This window comes from Protopterus annectens, chromosome 8.part0 (genome assembly GCF_019279795.1).
Source record: "Protopterus annectens isolate FY-2018-M chromosome 8.part0, PAN1.0, whole genome shotgun sequence".
Taxonomy (NCBI): Eukaryota; Metazoa; Chordata; order Ceratodontiformes; family Protopteridae; genus Protopterus; species Protopterus annectens.
Genome location: NC_056741.1, coordinates 1924008093 through 1924030453, shown reverse-complemented (window position 1 = coordinate 1924030453; position 22361 = coordinate 1924008093). Strand labels below are relative to the sequence as shown.

At 44.7% G+C, this 22361-nt stretch overlaps 1 protein-coding gene across 2 annotated transcripts in view; it reads left to right on the top strand.

Annotated features, from left to right (window-relative positions):
* LRRC29 (leucine rich repeat containing 29) overlaps positions 1 to 22361 on the top strand; it is a 643308-nt gene that overhangs the window by 120738 nt on the left and 500209 nt on the right. The window lies entirely within an intron of this gene.

The window sequence follows — 22361 nt, the reverse complement described above, 5'->3', positions numbered from 1 at the left end:
ACTCAAGGTTCTGGATGGTCATGGTTCATTCCATTTCGCCTGTACTGTGAAAGGACAATTGGATATATTTGGTAGATTTTCAGGATGGATTTTCAGGATGCATACTATCACATCAAAGTGAACAGGTGAGATATCAGCACTTCCAGCCGGAAGCCAGTCATTTCCAGTTCATAGCACTGCCCTTTGGCCTCACTACAGCCCCAGGATGTTCACCAAATGCATGGCAGTGATAGCAGCTCACCTGAGACTGTTGGGATTCAGAGAGTCCATACCTAGATGACTGGTTCCTAACTTCCCCACCCAGGCATCTACTTCTACAGGCAAGGGACTGCTTGCTCCAGTTGTACAGTCAATTGCAGCAAGTCTCAGCTCGCACCCACACAGAATCTGGAGTTCATAGGTGCTCATCTAAACATGGTCACACAGATAGCCTCTCTTCCATCTGCACAAATTGAGACACAGATCCTAGGTCACGAAAGTGATCTCACACACGTCTCTGCCAGCACAACTAATCTTACAAGCCTTGGGTCCATGGCAGCAGCTGTCACACACACGTTCCTTTAGCAATGTTTCAGTACAGATTCTGTAATAGACTCTATTGGTACAGTGGTCTATTCTTAAGCAGTCTTTATCCACCCCTGTCACGATCACTCAGTCTTGTAAAAAATATCTTCCTTGGTGGCGTCACTCAGATGAAATTTTCCTAGACCGTCCATTTGTTCTTCCCCTTCCTTGGCCACGGTGACCACAGATGCCTCCCAAGTCTGGTTAAAGGCTTATAGTGCCTGCATATTTGAACTGCTTACTGAAATTGGTACACCTTGTTTGCTGTAGCATAGACTAGATCCAGGCCTGCTGAATCTAGCTTTGTTTGTATAACTTGAGCACTAATCCAGGCATTCTTTAAAGTATTCAATTGTATTTATTACTGCTTGGTAGTAACTTGATTAAAGTGTAGCTATCATTCTAAGTCTTTTGGATTAAGCACTTGGACTTCAGACCAGTTGTTTTACATTAGGAAGGTTTGTGGCCTGCACTGTGGTGGCAGGACAGGTAGCTTACATCCTTCTAAGTTGGGAACTGCCGATTGAGGGCTCAGTATCTGTTATTCTAAAAGTATATTAGTTCTGGTTTAACCACTTGGGCTTCAGGCTAGTTATTTTCATTAAGAAGGTTCGTGGTCTGCACTCTTGTGGGAGGAGAGGCTGGACTCTGCCGTTCTGAGCTGGGGATTTCTGGTTAAAGGCTTATAGTACCTGCATATTTGAACTGTTTCTTACTGAAATTGGTACACCTTGTTTGCTGTAGCATAGACTAGATCCAGGCCTGCTGAATCTAGCTTTGTATACTTGTTTTGTTTGTTTGCTTATTTCCCTGAAACGCTAATTCCACCTAAAACGTGGCTGTTCAGTGCTTCTGTGGATCCCTAGTGATATCTGCATTGCTTACTGTACTTATTTCCTTGTTTCACTTGGAAGAAAGTTACTGTTTGTCGTTTTTGCATTTAAGTTACCTGTAACACATTGCATTTAAGTTACCTGGCACTTGCCCACTAAAACAATTATATAAGTCGGCACTAAAAAATTAAAAGCACTACACCCTCATAAACTCCCCTTGAGTACCTTGTTCCCCATTAGCCCTTTTTTTTTTCAATTATAAAGGAATTCCCAATACTATTCTAGCATGTCCAAAGGTCAGTTGTCAATTTCCTCTCTGGTCTAGCTGGTGAATCTGGGAATCTTGAGGCAATGTTACAACTGCCTCATGTACACAGACAACCCTCTCCTCCTCCCAATAAATTTCAACACATGTGAGAGATGCAACCATATAGCCATACTGGAGGCTAAGCTCTCTCAACTCAGTACTGGCATAACCAGTCAGGAGGAGAAGGAAACCACACTCACTACAATTCCAGTCCCACATAGACCTACCACGACAGCAAACCAAACACATAAACACACAAAAACATATTCGGAGGCCCTAAATAAAAATCTGCCTAAGCAGCAGAGACCTCCAAAGCAGACACCTAAGCAACCGCTACCCCAAAACAAAACACGTACAACACATAGCTCACAAAGCCAGTGTGCCGAACAGTCACAACCCTTAAGGCTAAACAACACACCTGATACACTTGTAATAGGTGACTCTATCGTCAGGCACACTGACGTCCAGCTCACCAGGCTGAACAAGGAGAAGGTCACGGTGAGCTGCCTGTCGGGCGCTAGGATCCCCCACATAACACAAGCACTCAGGTCACTCCAAGGCAAGTGCAAATATGACTCAGTCATTGTCCATGCTAGTGTGAATGACCTGAGACGTACCTCCCTGGACTACATGAAAAGAGACATACAGGAGCTCTCTGAGCATGTAACCCAGGCTGGTATGACTCTGACCTTGAGTAGCATCTTATGCTCACCAAGAATGATGCCACAATATGAAGACAAGATGATCAATTTCAACAGTTGGCTTAAGTATTGGTGTCATTCAAAGGGGATCCAATGCCTGTCAGCCTGGGATGACATGCACGACAAGCCACGATGCTTCACAAAGGGACGGCTTGCACCTGTCACCCCTGGGCTTTCGGATATTGGCAAAGGCTCTTGCTACCCCCATAGTGCCTTTTTTAGGCAAGGCTCAAAAGACAAACCCACCTCCATAGGTATCACAAGGGATAAGAAACTAAGAGTAATGCTACTCAACGCCAGAACTCTAAAGCTCAAGATGCACGCACTCGAAACTCTCCTTAGCATGGAGAACATTGATATCTGTGCAGTAACAGAAACCTGGTTCAAGGCTCCCGAGAGCACCCCAGCACTACCAAGTTATACCTCATACCATGCTTTTCGGCCCCAAAACTTGGACCGAACCACAAAAGGAGGGGGAGTATCAATATTCATCAAAGATACCCACACCTCCAGGTTGGTGGCACAGCACGAAGCATCAGAGACTATCCATGTGCAACTAACAGTGGGTAAAACTGCCTTCCAGTTTATAGCCTGCTACAGACCACCCTCCCAAACCCAGGAACCCCACTCGGCCTTCCTGAGAACACTGGAAAATATGAAGGTCTCTCCAAACACCATTATATTGAGCGACTTCAACTACCCAAACATAGACTGGGAGCATTACGCTAGTTCCAACACCCTAGTCCAAAGGTTCCTAGAATTTATAAACTCAAATGCTATGGGACAACTTGTTACCACTCTCACAAGAGGGGAAAACATACTGGACCTGATCATCACCAACATGGGGACTCTATGCTCCAGACCAAAAGAGTATCCCTCATTGGTAAGATCAGACCATAAACTAATGTCACTGGATATTCACATCCCGACTCCACCCCCTGCCCTGAAAACCACAGTGAAAAACTTCTCTAATGCAAATTTCACACTCCTCAAAACCGAGGTGGAATCCTTCAAAGCCCCCGGGCCTGTGGAAAATACTGCCGAGACAGCAGAATCCTTTATAAACGCATTCTATGAACACCTTCAGGAATGCATGGATCATGCAATCCCAAATAAAACCAAGTCCCAATCCTCCAAAGGCAGACGTCCTGTCTGGTGGACCCCAGCCATAAACAAACTATACAACAAAAGGAGGAAGCTACTACATGATAGAGCAAAATCCCAAAAAGGGAACGCATCTCTGATCAGTATCAGCAAAAAACTACGGGCACATATAAAATCGTTTAAGGCCAGCTTCAAGAGAAAAATTGCACAGGACACTAAGGATAATCACAAGGCTTTCTTTAGTTATGTTAGGAACCTGGGTGGGAATTCCCAGATATGCTCAGAATTAGTCCAAAATGACAAAAAATACACCGAACCCACAGACATTGCCAAAATCCTAGCTGACAGGTTCAGAGCAAACTTCTCCCCCCCTTCCCACCAAAAGGGCAAATATGTATCCCAGCAGAGTGCTGCCCCCCTGACATCTCAGATGCTCAGGTAAGAGCTGCCCTCTCCAAAGCAAAAAACACAGCATCAATGGGACCAGACGGTGTCCCGGGCTGCGACCTACATGAACTCCAAGAAGAGCTAAACCCAAACATAAAACTACTGTTCAATCTCAGCCTTACTACAGGATATGTACCCAAAGAGTGGCATACAGCAACAGTGGTCCCTCTCCACAAAGGTGGTGCCTCAACGGATCCTGGAAACTATCGCCCCATAAGCCTGACTAGCTTGGTCTGCAAAGCTGTGGAAAGGATCATCATGGACCTCATAAATAAAGATATTGGAGACCTACAGACACTGGATCCTACCCAGTTTGGCTTTGTTAAGGGCAGATCCTGCCTCTTAAACCTGGTTGATTTCTTTGAAACAGTCACTAAGGCCATTGACGAGGGGAAGGTGGTCCATACAGCCTACCGGGACCTTGCAAAAGCCTTTGATACAATACCCCACTCGGGCATTATAGATGAACTCACCAGCTTAAATATAAACCCCTATGTCACTATATGGGTTGCAAACTGGCTCAAGGACAGAACCCACATGGTTAGAATTGCTGGAGCCATGTCAGACTCCAAACCAGTTACAAGTGGCATCTCACAAGGCTAAGTGCTGGGACCTCTCTTGTTCGGTATATATTTCTCGGAGGTACAGGCCAACACGGAAGGACTGTGGCTGACCAAGTTTGCAGATGACTGCAAACTGGGTGCCATAATCGACACTCCAGCCGACACAAGCATCCTCCAAAAGGGCCTCATAGAAACAGACAACTGGTGCCAGAGCCATGGCCTCAAGCTAAATGCCAAAAGTGTATAGTCATCCCTTTGGCAAAACAAAGTGCCCACAAATTACCACATAGGTGGTAATCCATTAAGTACAGAAGAAGTAATTGGGGACCTGGGGACCCAAGTTGATAGCAATCTCTCATTTGACAACCACGTGGCCAAAGTGGTTAGAAAAACATTTTATATAGCCCACCTAATCATGAAGGGATTCACATCTAGATCAGGGAGGTCATCGTGCCTCTTTACTCATCCCTCATCAGGCCCATAATTGAGTACAATGCCCCTTTGGGATGTACCTTCCCAGACACCTGCAGCAACTGGAAAGACCCCAGAAGTACCTCACCAAGAGGATCAAAGGGCTCAAACAGATGCCATATGCTGCCCGGTTAAAGAAACTCCAGCTCTACTCAGTGGCATACCGCCTGCTCAGAGGCGATCTGTGCCTGGCGTATAAAGCCATGTCCAACCCGGAATTAATGGACATGCTGCACCTCAGAAAATCCAAATCCCATCGAGCTACGTGCTCGAGAGACTTGAACCTCAGCACTGAAATAAATAGGACATGCTGGAGGGACAGATTCATAACCCAGAGGCTCCCTTCAATCTGGAATAAAATCCCAGTCCAGGTTAGGCAGAGTCCCTCATTGACTCTCTTCAAGAGGAATCTTGATGAGTGGATGGGAGATCGTTGGTTTACCCCAGGTATCACTTCTGTGTCACTGTTAGACAGAGGCACAGTATACTAACCTCGAAAAAGGGCATAGCAAAATTATTTTAAAATGAGTGGCGAAAGCCAAACACACTCTGGCTAGGCTTACAAATGCCCTAGGGCAGATAGCCTAGTATGAACCTATGAACCTATGAACTGGGGTGGGGGAACAGTACTTAGGAAGGACAATTCAAGGTACATGGTCCCCAGAAGAAGCCAAGGCACACATTAATATCCTGGAAGTGAGAGCAGTCCTCCTAATGTTGCAGTTCTTTCAAGATGCTCCTCCCTTCGGGATGATTACTTTTCAAACAGACAGCATGTCTGTTCTCTGGTACATCAACAAATGGGGGGAACTAGATCTTACCCACTATGTTGAGAAGCAAGTAGAGTGTGGCAATGGGTGATCGCTTCCGGACGCTTCCTCATAGCAACTCACATACCGTTGACAGCCAATGTGATTGCAGACAAACTAAGCAGGACCATTCTGATAACTCACAAGTGGTCACTCAATGTCAAAGTGGCAGACAGAATTTTACATCGATGGAGCCAAACATGCTGTGACCTTGTTGCTTCTTCCCTCATCAACAATTGCAGCAGGTTCTTTGCCCTGATCCCTCCAATGGAAGAGTCACTGAGAGAAGCTGTAGCCCACAATTGGCCCTCCGTTTTTATCTCTGCTGACCCTCTGTTACCTCTCCTCTCCAAATTTCTACAGAAGGCATACCAGTTGAAGAGCACACTTATCCTCATTGCACATTTCTGGCCTTGTCAAATTTGTTTTCCCTTCCTCTGGCCTCATCTTCTACATCTGTCCTGGATGCCAATCCAGACCTCCTGTCTCACATGATAGGAATGACTCATCTAGACGTTACAGGCCTCAAATTGAGCACATACGTTATCCAGTTCCACTGATTTCTAGACAGCCCATATTCTCCTCCATGGTCCATCATATTTTATTATGTTCTCAAAAACTTCTACTTGAAAGATTAAATGGAAGAGATTTATGTTCTGGGCCCTTAAGAGGGATCTGTACTCCTTTTGTGCCCTTATACCAGCCGTACTTGACTTTTTAGTGTCAATTTTCGATGAAGGGGACAGCTTTTCTATTATTAAGGTTCATTTGGCTGCCATTTCAAATTTCTATGTAGGTGAAAATAATTCTTCCTTAGCTTCTAAATTATGTAAAGCCTTTTTCAAAGGAGCTTTTTTTATTAGACCTCCACGAAAGGATCCTACTCCTCCTTGGGATTTAACTATCTTGCTTCAAGCTCTGACCCAAGGCCCCTTTGAACTTTAAACCAGGTCAGACCTTAAGTTTTTGTCTTGGAAAACCATTTTTCTAGTCACTATTACATCAGCTAAATGAGTATCTGAACTCCAGACTCTAGCTTCCAAAACCCCTCACCTGGTTTTCTACAAAGACAGGGTTTCCTTATGGACCAACCTGTCTTTTTGCCTAAGGTAGCTTCTGAATCTAATATCAACCAGGTCATTAACCTCCTGGTTTTCTTTTCAGATTTTTCAAACAATGGAGAGTACATGCTACATCATTTTGATGTACATAGACAACTTTATTTTTATCTTCATTGAAAGAAAGATTTCTGGAAGACTGAATAGTTGTTTGTAGCCTTCTTACCTAACAGATTGGGCAAGCCAGTTTCTAAAGTTACATTGGCCAATGCATTGCTTTTATCTATAATAAAAGATAGTTGTCCTTGCCTAAGCCTCCTAGAGCTCTCTCCATGATGTCTATGGCTGTATCTTCAGGCTTTTGGTCAAGAGCTTCCATGTATGACATTTGTACAGCTGGCACTTGGTCCAGTGCTCATACTTTTATTATTCATTACAAATTGGATTTGATTTCTAGGAACAGAGCTGTCTATGGCTCCACAGTACTCTGAAATATCCTTCCATGAGGACTGTCCAAGTTTCATCTAGCTGGGGACTCTTGTCTCTTCAGTTGAAGAATGAATGAAAATGACATCATCATCAGATAAAAAAGTTATGCACTCACCATAACATTGCATCTGTGTTGTTCATTTTCATTCTTCCTCAACTTTCCGCCCTCATAACCCCCATTCCTTTTGCTTCTGGAGAGGCCTAAGGGTATCACTTTGGGAACTGTTATTCCTTGTTTGAGCTCCAGCTCTTTTTCTTATTATATACCTTTTTGAGTTATTTTAAATTATTACCCATTGTCTTCTATGGGCAGCAAACTAAATCTGACGTATGTTAGGCTGGTGGGGCATCACAAGTACAGGAGGGAGCTTGAGATTTTGGATCCAAAGAGCTGGAAAAAGTGACTGAGTCGGATCTGAGACCCCATCTGTTGAGGAAGAATAAAAATGAGCAGCACAGATGTAACGTTATGGTGAGTACATACCTATTTTATTCTATTTTGCAAGTCACAACTCATAGTTTACAGTGTGTGTATGACTCCATTAATACTTCTTCCAGGGTTATGGCCACTGGTAATGTTTTGAGGAGGTTTGCCTGACTGTGTTCTCAGAACCTCCTAGATATGAAAAATTAGATTTTTAATTCTCCTTTGGACAAAGATTTAGTTTTTGGTTCTTCTGCTGCAGATGTTATTAAAAAGTGTGATGAAAGGGGTACGCTGATACAGGGAATCTCTAAGATTATTTATCCCCCCTTTTCCAAATTTTCTAATGGATTCTCTAAGCCCTCGTCCAATTTTGGCAAAAACTAAAATAAATGCAGGTAAGCAGATATTTAAGAAGAAATAGCAAGGGGGTTCTTACAAGAATTATGGACGCCCCAAACCAAGATCAGTCCAACAAGTTAGAATTACTATTTAAGGGACCTTGTCCTCCCACCCCACCCCCCACCCTAGCAGTCCCTTTCCCCATCTAGAAAGTCTGAATCTTCTCTACTGTCTTTGGCAAGAGATAGTTTCAGGCAAATCGGTTCTGAGGATCATTCATCAAGATTACAGATGGTAGTTCCAGGTAGTACTTCCACATCTATCAGACTAGGCTCCTTTAATTTCCCCTGTCCTTCAACACATGCTGTCCCAGGGAGTGATAGAACCAGTTCTTCCTTCTCAGGTTGGGAAAGATGTTTATACAAGGATGATTTTAGTGACAAAGAAAGAAAATGCTTGGAGGACAGTTCTGGATCTTTCTTTCCTAAACCTGTTCATTATAGTGCCCAAGCTCAAAATGATGTTCCTATACCCACTCTTGTCATCACCACTTATGAGTCCCACCACTTTAGTGTCATCTGAAAATTTGATTATGTAGTTGTTGCTAGCTTTCACAGAGCAGTCATGAGTAAGGATTGTGAACAGTAGAGGACTGAGCACACAGCCCTGGGTACTCAGGTGTTGATTGTAAAACTCCCTGAAGTGTTGTTACCAGCACAAGTCCTTTGTGGTCTTCCAGTCAGGAAATCAAGGATCCAGTTGCATGGCCCTTTATTTATGCCACTGTTGATTAGCTTTGCAAGAAGAGATTCTGAGTTGCAAGCTGTTATGGTAAGTCAACCCTATCTCATCTTCCACAGAGATGGGGTTTCTTTTTTATACCTAAAGTGGTATTCAAGTTTACTTTAATCTAAACTATCCATCTCTCCACATTCTTTCCTGAACCTAAAGATGAGAGAGAAAGGATACTCCATATAGATCCACAAACAACTCAGATACTAACGTGACAGAACTAAATCTTTTAGATCTTTAGATCAGTTGTTTATTTCTTGTGAAGGGAAGAAGAAGGGATAATCTGCGTCAAAAACATATTATTTACAAGGAATAACCTTGGTCAAAACAGACTATTTCCAAATTATTTTCTTAGGCTATTATGTTTGTTATACACAGCACAACAAAACTGTTCCAGACAGGGTCAAGATCCACTCTTCCAGGGCCTTCGTTTCATCTGTGTCTTTTTTGGAAAAGATTGGATTCTAGAAATATTCTAGAAGTAGCAACTTGGTCCTCTATGCATACATACATTTTCAAGGCTTTTCAAACTTGATTCCTTCTCTAGGTCTAAATCAGGTTTTGCTAGGATCATTCTCCAGGGTTTCCTGGCCCCTTACCGCTTCCTCCTCCCAAATGTACTAACCTAGGGTAATCTACCCATATAGCTAAGGCTACTGCAGCAGTGATCAATATGATGAACATAGTACAGCTGAGTAAGTAAGCTTACCATAACAGTGATCATTCAAATATCTACTGATCTGAAGTAGGATATTCATTTGTCTGCAACCTGTGGGTTATGGATCCGATATCGGATCCGAACCGGCATAGTTTTCCAGCTATGGATCCAAGCTCTCAGCTCCTCCCCTCACCCATAATGCCCTGCTCTACCCTCATGACCTCAGATCTTGTTTGCCGCGCTGGTAACTAGATGTGGATTTCATAGCTCTCAGCTAAGTGGATATTTCTTGTTTAAAAATAGAGAATTTTTGCCTTCTTTAACTTTTTTTGTGTGAAAGTTGTAGGTTTCCTATTATTATTGACTGTTTTTAGTTTAATTTAATTTTTCAGTAGTAAATTTTATTCCCTCCCCTCGCTGGTACGTAGAGTGTGTGTGAGGCCTGTGTGCTTCTTTATTGTTTTAAGTTACTTTCTGTAACTTTTGGTTAACTTTAGTGACTATGGCTGAACAGCCTAAGTCAATATTTTCTAAATGCTCCGAGTGTGGCCATAAGCTCACCGCTGATGGCCACACTCGGTGTGTTAAGTGTCTTGGGGTTGAACACCTCACATCTGGTTGTTCCATTTGTGCAGGGTTCAACCCCAGGGCACTGAGGAGCGGAGGTCCAAGCTGGTCTTGGCGGGTCTTTTACCGGACTCGGCTCCGACCTCCGCTCCTTCGGGACTCCTGCGGCTGCAGTTGTTCCCCTGTGGCACCCCTCCTGCTCCTGGGACTCAAACTCCCGCTTCAGGACAGGAGAGGGATGCATCTAAAAGGACCGGAGGAGAAGCACCGGCCGAGACCTCTGTTTCGGCCCCGCCAGCCCTTCTCCCGGCTTCCTGTTGCGGTCTCCTCCTTCTCGGCTCGGTCACCTGTGTGCTTCTCACGGGTCCTGAGGAGGAGGAGACCGAGGCTATCGAGGAGGCATTCCAGGCCTACCTCGGTAGCCTATCTACCCATTCGGATGCTGATCTGGACCGGATGATGAGAAGGTTCATCCAGGCACAGATGCAGATGGGAGTGCTCTTGCCTCCCCTCGGGAGCTCAACACCCAAGCCTATTGCTCCTTCTCCGACCCGGGTTGAGCAACTGGAGCCGAGCAGCGGGAGGTCGGAGCCGATAGTACTTGGTACCGGATCCGACCATGCCCTCGCGTCGGACCCGATCTCGGAGCCTGGATCCGAAGCCGGATCCGGGGATCAGTGCTCCTTCGGCGCCGTCTGTGTCGGAGCGCACTGTCCCTTCGGATCCGAGTGCTTGCCGGCTCCGATCCACTCTTCGGATCCGAGGGGGAGCCGATTGTCGGATCCTTTGGTGGTCGGCTCCTTCGCTTTTGATGTAGTGGAGAGGGCTCTGTTGAGGGTCTCCGGACCCCGGCACTTGCTTCGCTCCGCCCCGCTCCCTCTGCACTGGGCCAGGCTTCCACCATCCGGCCCTGGGACAGCCCGTTTCTGTGCCCCAAGTTGCTCCCATGGAGCAAATTGCTGCGGACTCCTCTGACAGCCCCCAGAGGAGGCAGGAGGCACATTGACTCCTGAGTCTCTCACTGAAGACACGGACTTGGAGGAAGGAAGGCTCCCCACGGTCACCCCGAGGATGTCTCCTTGAGACATCATGGAAATGCTCGGGGTGGTCTGCCCCAAGTCTTCCTCGGACGAGTCCGTGTTCTTGGAGGCATTCGAAACGGGCCCGTCTACCTCTTGGGTGTCCCCCCCTGCCGACCCCCTGGTGGACCTTATTACCACCAGGGCGTGGAAGGAACCGGACACCGTGGAGCCAATTCCCAAAAGACCTGATAGAATCCTTAGCCCGCCTTCTGACAGGACCCATTGGAGTAAGGGGCCTCCTGTAGATGCCATGTTGATGGCGGCCACAAAGAGGGAACTGGCTCAGGAGAGTCCCTCAGTCCACCCACCGAGCAAGGAGTCTCGGATGATGGACCGCTTGGGGAAGCGGATGTTCAGTTCGGCGACCTTCTGCTGAACTATTTGGCACATGTTATTCGGATGCAGCGAGACCTTATTAAGGAGTACGCTGCATCCCCCCCTGAGTCCATTTCGGAGGAGGACAGAGCTCTGCACTCCACCAAAATGGCCACTCTTAGGTCAGTCACAAATACTTCTATGCGGCTACTCTCCCATGCTACGGAGGGCCGCTAGAGCTGAGGACAGGACTGGTCACTAGGCGTCAGGCCTGGCTCCGCCACTTTTCTGAGCCCTTCAAGGCGCCTTTGATGGTTCTGCTCTGTTTGGCAAGACCGGACCCAGAGCGAGAAGGACGTCTGCCGTCGGAATCCGCTTCTCTGCACCCCAGAGGCCCTATTCTAGGAACCAAAAGGGTCAGAAGAAGATGTGGTTCCGAAGTCGCAGCAGTCCCAGCCTGCTCGGACAACCAGTCCTTCCGTGGCAGAGGAGGACAGGGAGGACGCCGCCCTAGAGGCAGAGGGGCTCCCAGAAACTTCGGGTCCAGGGAACCTTTCTCTGACAGCAACCCTGAGGGTTGCCCGGCTGCTCTACTCTGGAGGCAGTCGGGGACGGCACCTAGCGGCATGGGAGTCCATAACATCGGACCGCTGGGTTCTCCAAATCATATCCAGGGATATCGCATTCCTTTCCTTCACCTTCCAAAGTTGAAGTCCCTCCCAGACGTACCACCCGGTCAAAGGGAGGCCGCTTTGGCAGTAATTGGCCATCTGCTAGGGAAAAGAGCCATCCAGCCCGTTCCCCAGACCAGATCGGATCAGGGTTCTACTCCAGGTTCTTTTAGTGCCAAAAGACGGGGAACTAAGACCAATCCTAGACCTCTCTCTCTTGAACCTGGCAGTCCCCAAAGAAAAATTCGAATGGTCACTCTACAATCTATTCTCCCCTTCTGGGAGAAGGCCACTGGATGTGCTCGATAGATCTCAAGGACGTACTACCACATCCTAATGGACAGACGCCCAGGAGGTTTCTCCGCTTCGGCTGGGAGCCAGTCACTACCAGTTCGGGTCCTTCCCTTTGGTCTCACCACAGCCCCCAGGGTGTTTACCAAAGTACTAGCAGTGGTAGCGGCCCACCTGAGGCTTCAGGGGGTGCAGGTCTTTCCCTACCTGGACGACTGGCTCCTTACCGCCCCAACAAGGCATCTACTTCTCTCGGCGAGACTCCTTTCTCCATCTTGCTCCATTTCTGGGCATCACAATAAATACAAACAAGTCCAACCTGGCACCCACTCAGCTCTTAGATTTCATAGGGGCCAGACTAGACCCAAGGAGTTTACGAGCCTTCCTCACTGCGGACAGAGTTCTAAATCTGCAGCTCCAGGTGCGGGCCATTCTCCAGTCATGTTCTGTTCCAGCGGAGTTGGTCCTGAGGGCTCTAGGGTCCATGGCTTCGTCGATAGCACTTCTTCCTCTTGCCAGGCTCAATATGCATTCTACAGTGGGCGCTCTTAGTTCAGTGGTCATACCTTGCTGTCCCCATGCATCATCCCATAGCGATGAGCCCGGCTTGCAAGCGGTGCCTCTTGTGGTGGTTCCACTCCCGGATCTCCTTTGTGCTTCTCCCCTCTCGCCACGGTGACCACGGACGCCTCCCGCCGGGGCACTTGGGCGGACAGTCCAAGGCACGTGGAACGGTTCAGAGACCGTACTGCATATCAATGTTCTAGAGATGAGAGCAGTGCTCATAGCGTTGCTAGCACTTCAGGACTTTCTTCCCTTGGGAACAATTGCGATTCAATCGGACAATATGTCTGTTCTCTGGTACATCAACAACCAACCCCGGACAACGTCTTACCCTCTTTGTCCAGAGGCCATGAGAGTTTGGGAATGGGCAACCTCCACCAATCGCTTTCATAGCAACGCACATTCCGGTCGGTCCAACATCCTAGCGGACAAGCTCAGTCGCACCATTCTGACCCCTTACGAGTGGTCTCTCAATTGTCAAGTAGCGGAACGCATATTCGCACGGTGGGGAACCCTTCATGCGATCTTTTGCTTCTCCCTCAAACACCAAGTGCGACAGTTTTTCGCTCTAATACCTCCCGGAGGTACCCCAAGAGACGCTCTGGTGCATGCTTGGCCACCCGGTCTTCTGTATGCCTATCCACCCTTGCCTCTGATGCTGCAAGTCCTTCAGAAAGCCTCTCGGGTGGGTTGCAAAATGATTCTCATTGCTCCATTCTGGCCTCGACAGATCTGGTTCCCCTTCCTAAGGTCTCACTCGGTGAATCCTCCTTGGATTCTAGATCCCATTCCGGATCTGATATCCCATCCTTCCTGCATTCCTCCTCCGAACCTGGACAACCTGAAGCTGACCGCTTGGCTGCTCCAGTTCCACTCTTGATAAGGACTCCCGGTATTTCTTCTCCGGTAAAGGCTATTTTAGTGGCGGCTCATAAACCATCCACTAGAAAGGTTTATCGGAGCAAATGGATACGCTTTCTCTGTGGGCGGAGCGGCAAGGCCTAGATCCCTTCACGGTTCCTCTCCCTGTAGTGCTTGATTTTCTAACCTCTCTCTTTAATGATGGTGCCAGCAGTTCCACAGTCAAAGTTCAACTGGCGGCTATTTCTCACTATCACATTGGTCAAGAGTCTAATCCTCTTATGTCAGCCAAATTGTGCAAAACTTTTCTTAAAGGTACTTTCCTTCTCAGGCCCCTATAAAGCAAGCAGTTCCTCCTTGGGACCTTTCTTTGGTCCTACAGGCCTTGACCGCTCCCCTTTCGAGCCCGGCTACAGTGGATCTCAAATTCTTGTCTTACAAGACAGCCTTTTTGGTAGCCATTACATCAGCCAAGAGAGTTTCTGAACTTCAAGCTTTATCAGCTAAACCTCTTTACTTGGTTTTTTATCCGGACCGTGTCTCCCTCAGGACCAACCCGTCCTTCCTTCCTAAAATCGCTTCTGAAGCAAACATCAATCAGTCCATTAACCTCCCTGTTTTCTTCCCTAAGTATGAAAACAAAGGTGAATATAGGCTACACTCACTAGATGTTCACAGGCAACTAAGATTTTATCTCAACAGGACAGCTGGTCATAGGCAATCCGACCAGCTGTTTATTTCCTTTGCAAAATTCAATTTGGGCAAGCCAATTTCTAAAGTTTCTCTGTCCCGCTGGATTTCACAGTGCATTTTATTGGCTTATCAAGCGTCAGGAAGGCCGCCGGAGGGTGTTCATGCCCATTCAACCCGGTCAGTATCTACCTCGGCAGCCTTCAAGGCTAGGATTCCTCTAGATGATATTTGTGCAGCAGCCACGTGGGCTTCATCTCATACATTTATTTCTCACTATAAGTTGGATCTTGCATCTAGGGGTAGAGCATCCTTTGGCTCAGCGGTGCTCGGAATATCCTTCCATGATGGCCCCAAGATTCAGGTAGCTGGGGACTCTGTCCCACAGGTTGCAGACAAATGAATATCCTACTTCAGATTTAGAAGTTATGTACTCACCATAACGTTCCATCTGAGTAGGTGTATTCATTTGTCTGCAACCATCCCGCCCTCCTATCCCCCTGGCCTTTCAGTTTCCTGCATATTACTTGTTACCCTTTTGAGGGTATTGTTGCTTTGGCAAACTCGATCTGAGGTCATGAGGGTAGAGCAGGGCATTATGGGTGAGGGGAGGAGCTGAGAGCTTGGATCCATAGCTGGAAAACTATGCCGGTTCGGATCCGATATCGGATCCATAACCCACAGGTTGCAGACAAATGAATACACCTACTCAGATGGAACGTTATGGTGAGTACATAACTTCTAATTATGATAAGTTTACTTGCACAACTGTACTTTCTCATTTTATGGCAAAAATGAAGAAAAATCCTTGTCATGCCCAGATCACTTGAGCAAATGATCCAGGCATCACTGTACATAAACATCCCAGTCTTAAATAAAGTACAGCTAATGTCTTTATTGTAACTCCTTCAATAGTGCATTGTACTCATTGCATTTTTTTAGTGTGTAAATGCACTAGTTGGGGGGGGGGTTGAATACACTAGGTATTGTATGTTGTTTTACAGTGTTTGGCTTCCATACATGTGCTATATTTCCCTGATGTGTGTTTTATGACCTCTTTTAGTTTTATTGCTTCAGTAACTCCCCTAGTTAATGCTCTGGTGGGAAGAAACCATCTATCCATCCTTCCATCCAGAACCCCCTTTTTCTCATTTTTGTACATAAGGTAAGAAAGTCATAGGCTCAGTTCCCTTGAGGCCTATCTTTTTCATCTTTCTATCAGTCTGCACATGTGCCACATTTCCCTGATATGTGTGATTTATGACTCCTTTTATTCTAATAGCTTTGAGGGCATCACTAGCTAAGTGTAATGGCAGGGAGATTATCAGTAAGAAAGTCATGTGTTCAGTTCTCTTGAGGTCTGTCATTCTTTTCTTGCTTTTAGTCTGCACATGTTCTACATTTCTGTGATGTATGCATTTTGTGACTCCCTTTAGTCTAAGTGTCTCAGTGATTCTCCCTGCTAGGAAAATGTGGATATACTGGCATGTGGACTGCATAGATAGGTTGATTCACATGAGGGTATCATAGGATCATATCAGGTTGCCAGGCTATCAACCGCTCATTTCAAGCCTAGCCATTTCATCCCATTGTGGTACCATAGATACTCTAGTCAATACCCAGTACTATATTTAGTAATGACAACTAACATTACAGTGCAGGTCTACTCCTCACACTCTGATGTTGTTAGGACTAATACAACATTATGTTACTTTAATCTGTCCCATCTCTCCTACTTAAGTTTCACATTATTCTATATTCAGGTATTTTCCTACCACATTCTCCATTGTGTTTTGCTGCCCTGCTTTGTTGGACAGTTCCCTTTACACTCTTATGTCAATCTGTAGTTTCTGTTGCTTAATGAAACCTCTACTCCACTCTTGGCCATCCATGATATTTTCCCTTCCATGGAACATTTTTCTGCATATACATTGTTTTGCATTACATCAGCATTGTCAATGTAATTTTCCCGTCTGTGTGAGTAAACTCTCGAAAACTACCAGAGATACTCGCGCACATTGAGTGTTTACCTCAGCTGCTCATACTGCAATCTGGCTATGAGATGATGTACCACAATCTGGCTGTGGGTCTGTTCCATGGCCGCAACAAGGAGTTGCTCATTGTGCACAATGGAGTGGCTGCATGCATTGGTAATAAGCATTGAGACTTCTTGTACATGCAGTGTAAATAATGCTGGCTTGGCAGATGATCAGAGAAGTAGCATTTTTGAATTCCAGGGAAGATGTGTAAAGAAAGTGTACGGTATCATAGCTCATTGCTTTTGACTTTATTACAGTCCTTCTCTTTCAGAAAATCTTAATGTTATGTCTTGCTCTCATTATACCGGTCTTTACTACAGATCTTACTATATCAAGTAAGACATACCCTGCTTCTTACCATTTATAAAATTATCCAGCATCAGTTTGCTTGTCCAGCACTAAATACCATTCTACACAATTATGTTCCCATTCAGTCATTTTGATCCAGTGTCCAAAAACTCCTCTGTCTACAAACATCTCAAATCTGTTTGGGCATAGTCTGTACTCATACTGTATTGCTAAGGCGTGAAACTTCTTACCTGTATCCATCAGGTCAATACCATCCCTCCAGCCTTTTAAAAACATTCTGAAAGACTTTCTAGACAAAATCAGGCTCTTTTCTTGCTCAACGCCAGGATAAACTTTATTCCTACTTATGAAAAGTACCTGTTCATGTTTTGTATCTCCTTACTCCCCCTCCTTCTCCTCTTACTTCCTTATTTCAAACACAACCTTTCCCCTGACTGTCTATCTAAATACTCTATAACCCTGTTTTTTTCTCTCCCACTTTGTATTGCAATTCCTGTTTATATTATACTAACTCACCTTTAATTTCTATAAATTAGTTAAAATTTCTCTAAATGTTAAATCATTGTCATAACAGTTATATCTGTTTTTAACAAATATGTTCACATTATGTTACTCTGCTATACAGTAATTGTTTAAGCTGTAGATTTTTTTTATTGTATTATTTTTGAAGATTGTAAAATGAATGTACTTAAAATGTTTTTGTAATACCTTGGAGCTTTTCTCCCTGGGTCTCTTCTGAAAATGGGCACCTACCTAGTCAGACTTTTCCAGTAATCAAATGTCAGTGAATAAAATCCTTTCTTTCAGATATAATTCCATGTTGTAATGTCCATTTACTAGCTACTCCTGTCACTTCTTACCCTCTTCCATAAATCCATGCCTAGCAAGTTTTCCCAAAAGAATAATGATGTCCTGTATCCAAATATGACACTGAGGGCCAGGCAATTACAAGCTACCCCTTTCCATAAGGGACATGGGTGCCAGGCCTGGTGTAAATTGCCTATTCCCCATCCATTGTTCTAGGTTGTGGTTAAATGGGGTAATAGACAAACTCAGCTCCACATGGATATAAAGCCTGTTCCATAGGAAGAGCTGTCTCTTCCCACATATGAAAACATTTGATTTTTATTTGACACTAGAATGGTAAACATTTGAGACATTTTTTTCATATTGATCATTGTTTTTATATGTATGCATATGTGAAAACTATTGTCATGTACTAAATGTCTGTTTACATTTTCTGTATTGCTTTTTGTATAATGCCCTCAAGGCCTGGGTTATACCTGTAAACGATCCTCAGAGTAGTGTACTTACTTGGTTAACAAATGTATAAATAACTAAATTAATCACATGGATATTTAGTGTTGAGTAATATGGTAGATAATATTCATTTAGTTCTTTGTCAGCAAGAGGGAAGTTGTAATCAGTTGTTAAGACAGAGTGGCAAAGGGAAGGAGCTCTGTTTCCATGTTAGTGGGAGAATGTGACACATTCCTGGGCCTTGAAGAAAGCACAGAAGTGAAAGGAGAGAGCTAAGTTGAAAGGAGTGGGAACTCTTTTTTTTTTTTTTTTTTTTTTTTTAAATCTTTATTAAATTATCACGTATGACATAAGTAAGCTTACATTTGTACAAACTTTACAACAAAAGGAAGAAACTGTCGCAGAAAAGAGGAAAATCCCAGAATGCAAAAAACTCCCTTGCCAGCCTCAGTAAGAAGCTGAGATCCCTCATAAAATCCTCCAAAGCTAGTTACTAAAATAAAATTGCCAAAGATTCCAAAGAGAACCCCAAGGCATTTTATAGCTATGTCAAGAATCTAAATGGCAATGCTTAGATCTCCTCTGAGCTACAACAGATTGGCATTAAATATACTGATCCCAAGGCTATTGCCAATATCCTGGCAGATCGATTCAGTGCCAACTTCGCCCCCCCCCTCCACCCCCTAAAGGGCCTATCTCAATACCGAAAGATTGCCAAAGTCCGGTAATAATGGCCACACAGGTAAAAAACACACTCTCCAAAGCTAAGAATACAGCATCTATGGGACCAGAAGACATCTCGGGCTGTGTACTACATGAACTACAAAATGAACTGGCACCTCACCTAAGTGTCATTTTTAATCATAGCTTCACCTCAGGCTTCGTGCGCACTGAGTGGCGCACAGCTACAGTTATCCCACTCCACAAGGGGGGGATCCACCTTGGGTCCTGGGAACTACTACCCCATCAGTCTGACAAGCCTGATCTGCAAGGCTATGGAAGTATTATCATGGAACTTATAAACAAAGACATTGGCAACCTTCAAACACTGGACCCCACACAGCTTGGGTTTGTGAAGGGCCAATTTTGTCTCCTGAACCTGATTGACTTCTTCACATCAGTCTCCAGAGCTGTGGACGAGGGTAAGCCAGTCCACACAGCCTATCTGGACCTAGCCAAGGCCTTCAACACTATCCTCCACTCTGGAATCATAGATAAACTTACTAAGCTGGACATTAATCCCTACATCACTCAATGGGTTGCCAACTGGCTTACTGACAGAACCCACACTTTAAACGTAGCCGACCCTAAATCCAGCTCCAGACAAGTGACAAGTGGAGTACCTCAGGGTTCAGTCCTGGGACCGCTCTTGTTTGGCACCTACTTCTCTGAAGTATAGGCCAACACTAAGGGATTCAGGCTAACAAAGTTTGCAGATGACTGCAAACTGGGAGCCATTATTGAATCCCCAAATGATGTGGATATTCTACAAAAGGGCCTTACAGAAACAGATACTTGGTGCCAGAGCCATGAGCTCAAGCTCAGTGCCAAGAAATGTGTAGTTATCCCCTTTGGGAAAAAACATGTACCCGTGAATTACCACATAGGTGGCAGTACACTAAACACTGAAAGTGTGATAAGAGACTTAGGGACACAGATGGACAGTGGTCTCACCTTCAATAACCACATCACCACAACAGTCAGGAAATCCTTTTGTGTGGCACACCTCATCACTAAGGGCTTTTCATCCAGAAAAAAGGAGGTCATTGTCCCACTGTAATCATCTCTCATTAGACCCATTATAGAATACAACACCCCGTTTTGTATGTACCTCTCAAGACATCTGCAACAACTGGAAAGGCCACAGAAATACCTCAGTAAAACAATCACAGGCCTAAAGCAGATGCCCTATGCTGACCGTCTAAAAAAACTCCAGCTATACTCTGTCGCATATCGTCTACTCAGAGGCGATCACTGCTTAACATACAAGGCCATGTCAAACCGAGAGCTGTTGGACATGCTACACTTAAAGAAATCCCAATCCCTCAGAGCCACATGCTCCAGGGATCTAAACATTGTCATCACAATAAACAAAACATGTTGAAGGGATAGGTTCCTGATCCAGAGACTTCCCAGACTCTGGAATAGACTGCCCATACATGTCAAGCAGAGCACCTCTTTGGCCCTGTTCAGAAGGAACTTTGACGAGTGGGTGGGAGATAGGAAATTCACCCTGGGGATCACGTCACTCGTTCTGCTAGACAAGAGTCCAGGGAAGTAAATATTGTGGGAAGAAATAGCCAGGGAATTGTTATGGCTAGGCTTGTATAGGCCCTAGTGCCGATAGCCTAGTACCAACCTATGAATCTATGAACATAAACCCTACTGACACTATTCCAATTGCAAACATTATACATCACAGACCCCATTGAGATAAGTGTAATTGCAAACATTATACAATATTTATAATCTGTCCAGTCATGTCAGTTAAGTATTAAATAGTTCATTCAACTCCTGCCTTCTTTTAAGTCTCGTTCCTCCTCTGCATGTATTGTTCCCACAATTCCCATTTTTTTCCTATGTAGTTTGCTCCTTCCCTTTTCTAAAGATCCAGATTCCAGTTGTTTTATGTATGTTACTATAATCACTACTTCTAGTAAAGTTGGTTTAGACTTTGATTTCCATTTTCTAGTAATTGCTTATTTGGCAGCCACCATAATTAGGCTATTTCTAGGCAATTCCGATTCTGTATCGTAGCTCAAAAACATCATTGCCTTAGTTACACCAGTCTGCTCACCTAGTATCTCTGACAGAGCAGATTGCAGGGAATCTTTAAAGTCTGCCAACTCATTACACTCCCAGAAAATATGTTCCCAGTTATCTCTTTCTTCTCCATCACATCTCCAACATCAGCTGTCTATCTGAGGAAAAAATTCTTTGGAGTCTGTTGCTCATCCCTCTCTAGTATAGATGACGAACAGCTGGGGTAGTTTGTTTATATGCTTTATTACATAGAAACACATCAGGAAGGATAGTGGAATTACAAAGTATAAATGAACTGTCTAACTGACAGACTACACAGACATAAATGCTTACATCTCAACAGCTTACTACAAAATGGCAGTCTCGCACGTGTTCAGCATGCCACAGTTGTGCAAGCCCCTAGAAAGCCTCTTAAAGCTCTACACACACACTGATGTACATCGTCCCTCTTAATGAATTGCCTTCAGTGAAATGACATTAGAGGAAGACATGCAATAATATATACATCAGAAACAAACACAATTTTCATGTCCACGTTGACGTGTATCTGTAACATGGTTTGGAAGTACGACCTGATCTAGTAACATAGTATTCAGAATTGGATTTAGCAACAGGGACAGTCTTCGATGAACAACTTGTATCAGGAAATTCAGGATTCTTCTCAGGAACAGGGATATTTATTGGAAGTTCCTCAGGAACTGGAATGCTGGACAACTCACTGTGAGATAAACAGTTTTTCTCACAGGCTAGATTCTGTGGTGCAGGCTCAGACACCGGCATCAAATGTTTCTCATTCTGACTAAACTTTGCTTCTTGTGATTCCACAATGTACGATCTTGGCTCTGGGCAAATACATTTCATAACCTTTGCACGTTTTCATTCTTGCTGTCTCTCCTTCATGTAATGGATTGAGCAGTTTGCTGGATTTGTTGTAATAAAACTTCTGGGATAGGTGTTTCTTTGACAGATGAGCTTTCACAAATCTGTTATTCTTAGCACTTGGAACCAGTAAACTACTGCTGATCGGTAATGTAGTTCTGGTTTGTCTCAGCAGAAGTTTCTGGGCAGGTGAACCAAGATGTTTATCACGAGGAATATTTCTGAGATTCAAGAGACTCAGGAAAACATCACATCTCTTTTCAACTTCTCTAGTAACTTTTTCAGACTTTGAACTGCACGTTCTGCCAAACCATTTGACTGCAGGTACTTAGGACTACTGGTAACGAGTAAAGTCCCACTCTTCGGTGAATCTTTTGAATTGCCGGGTAGTAAACTGTGTACCATTGACAGAAATAACTTTGTGCAGACTCGACCACGGTAGTGCAGGAATCTGATTTAGCTGAAGTTGTTCCTTCTGTTGATGTGGCTTTGAACTATTACATACAGA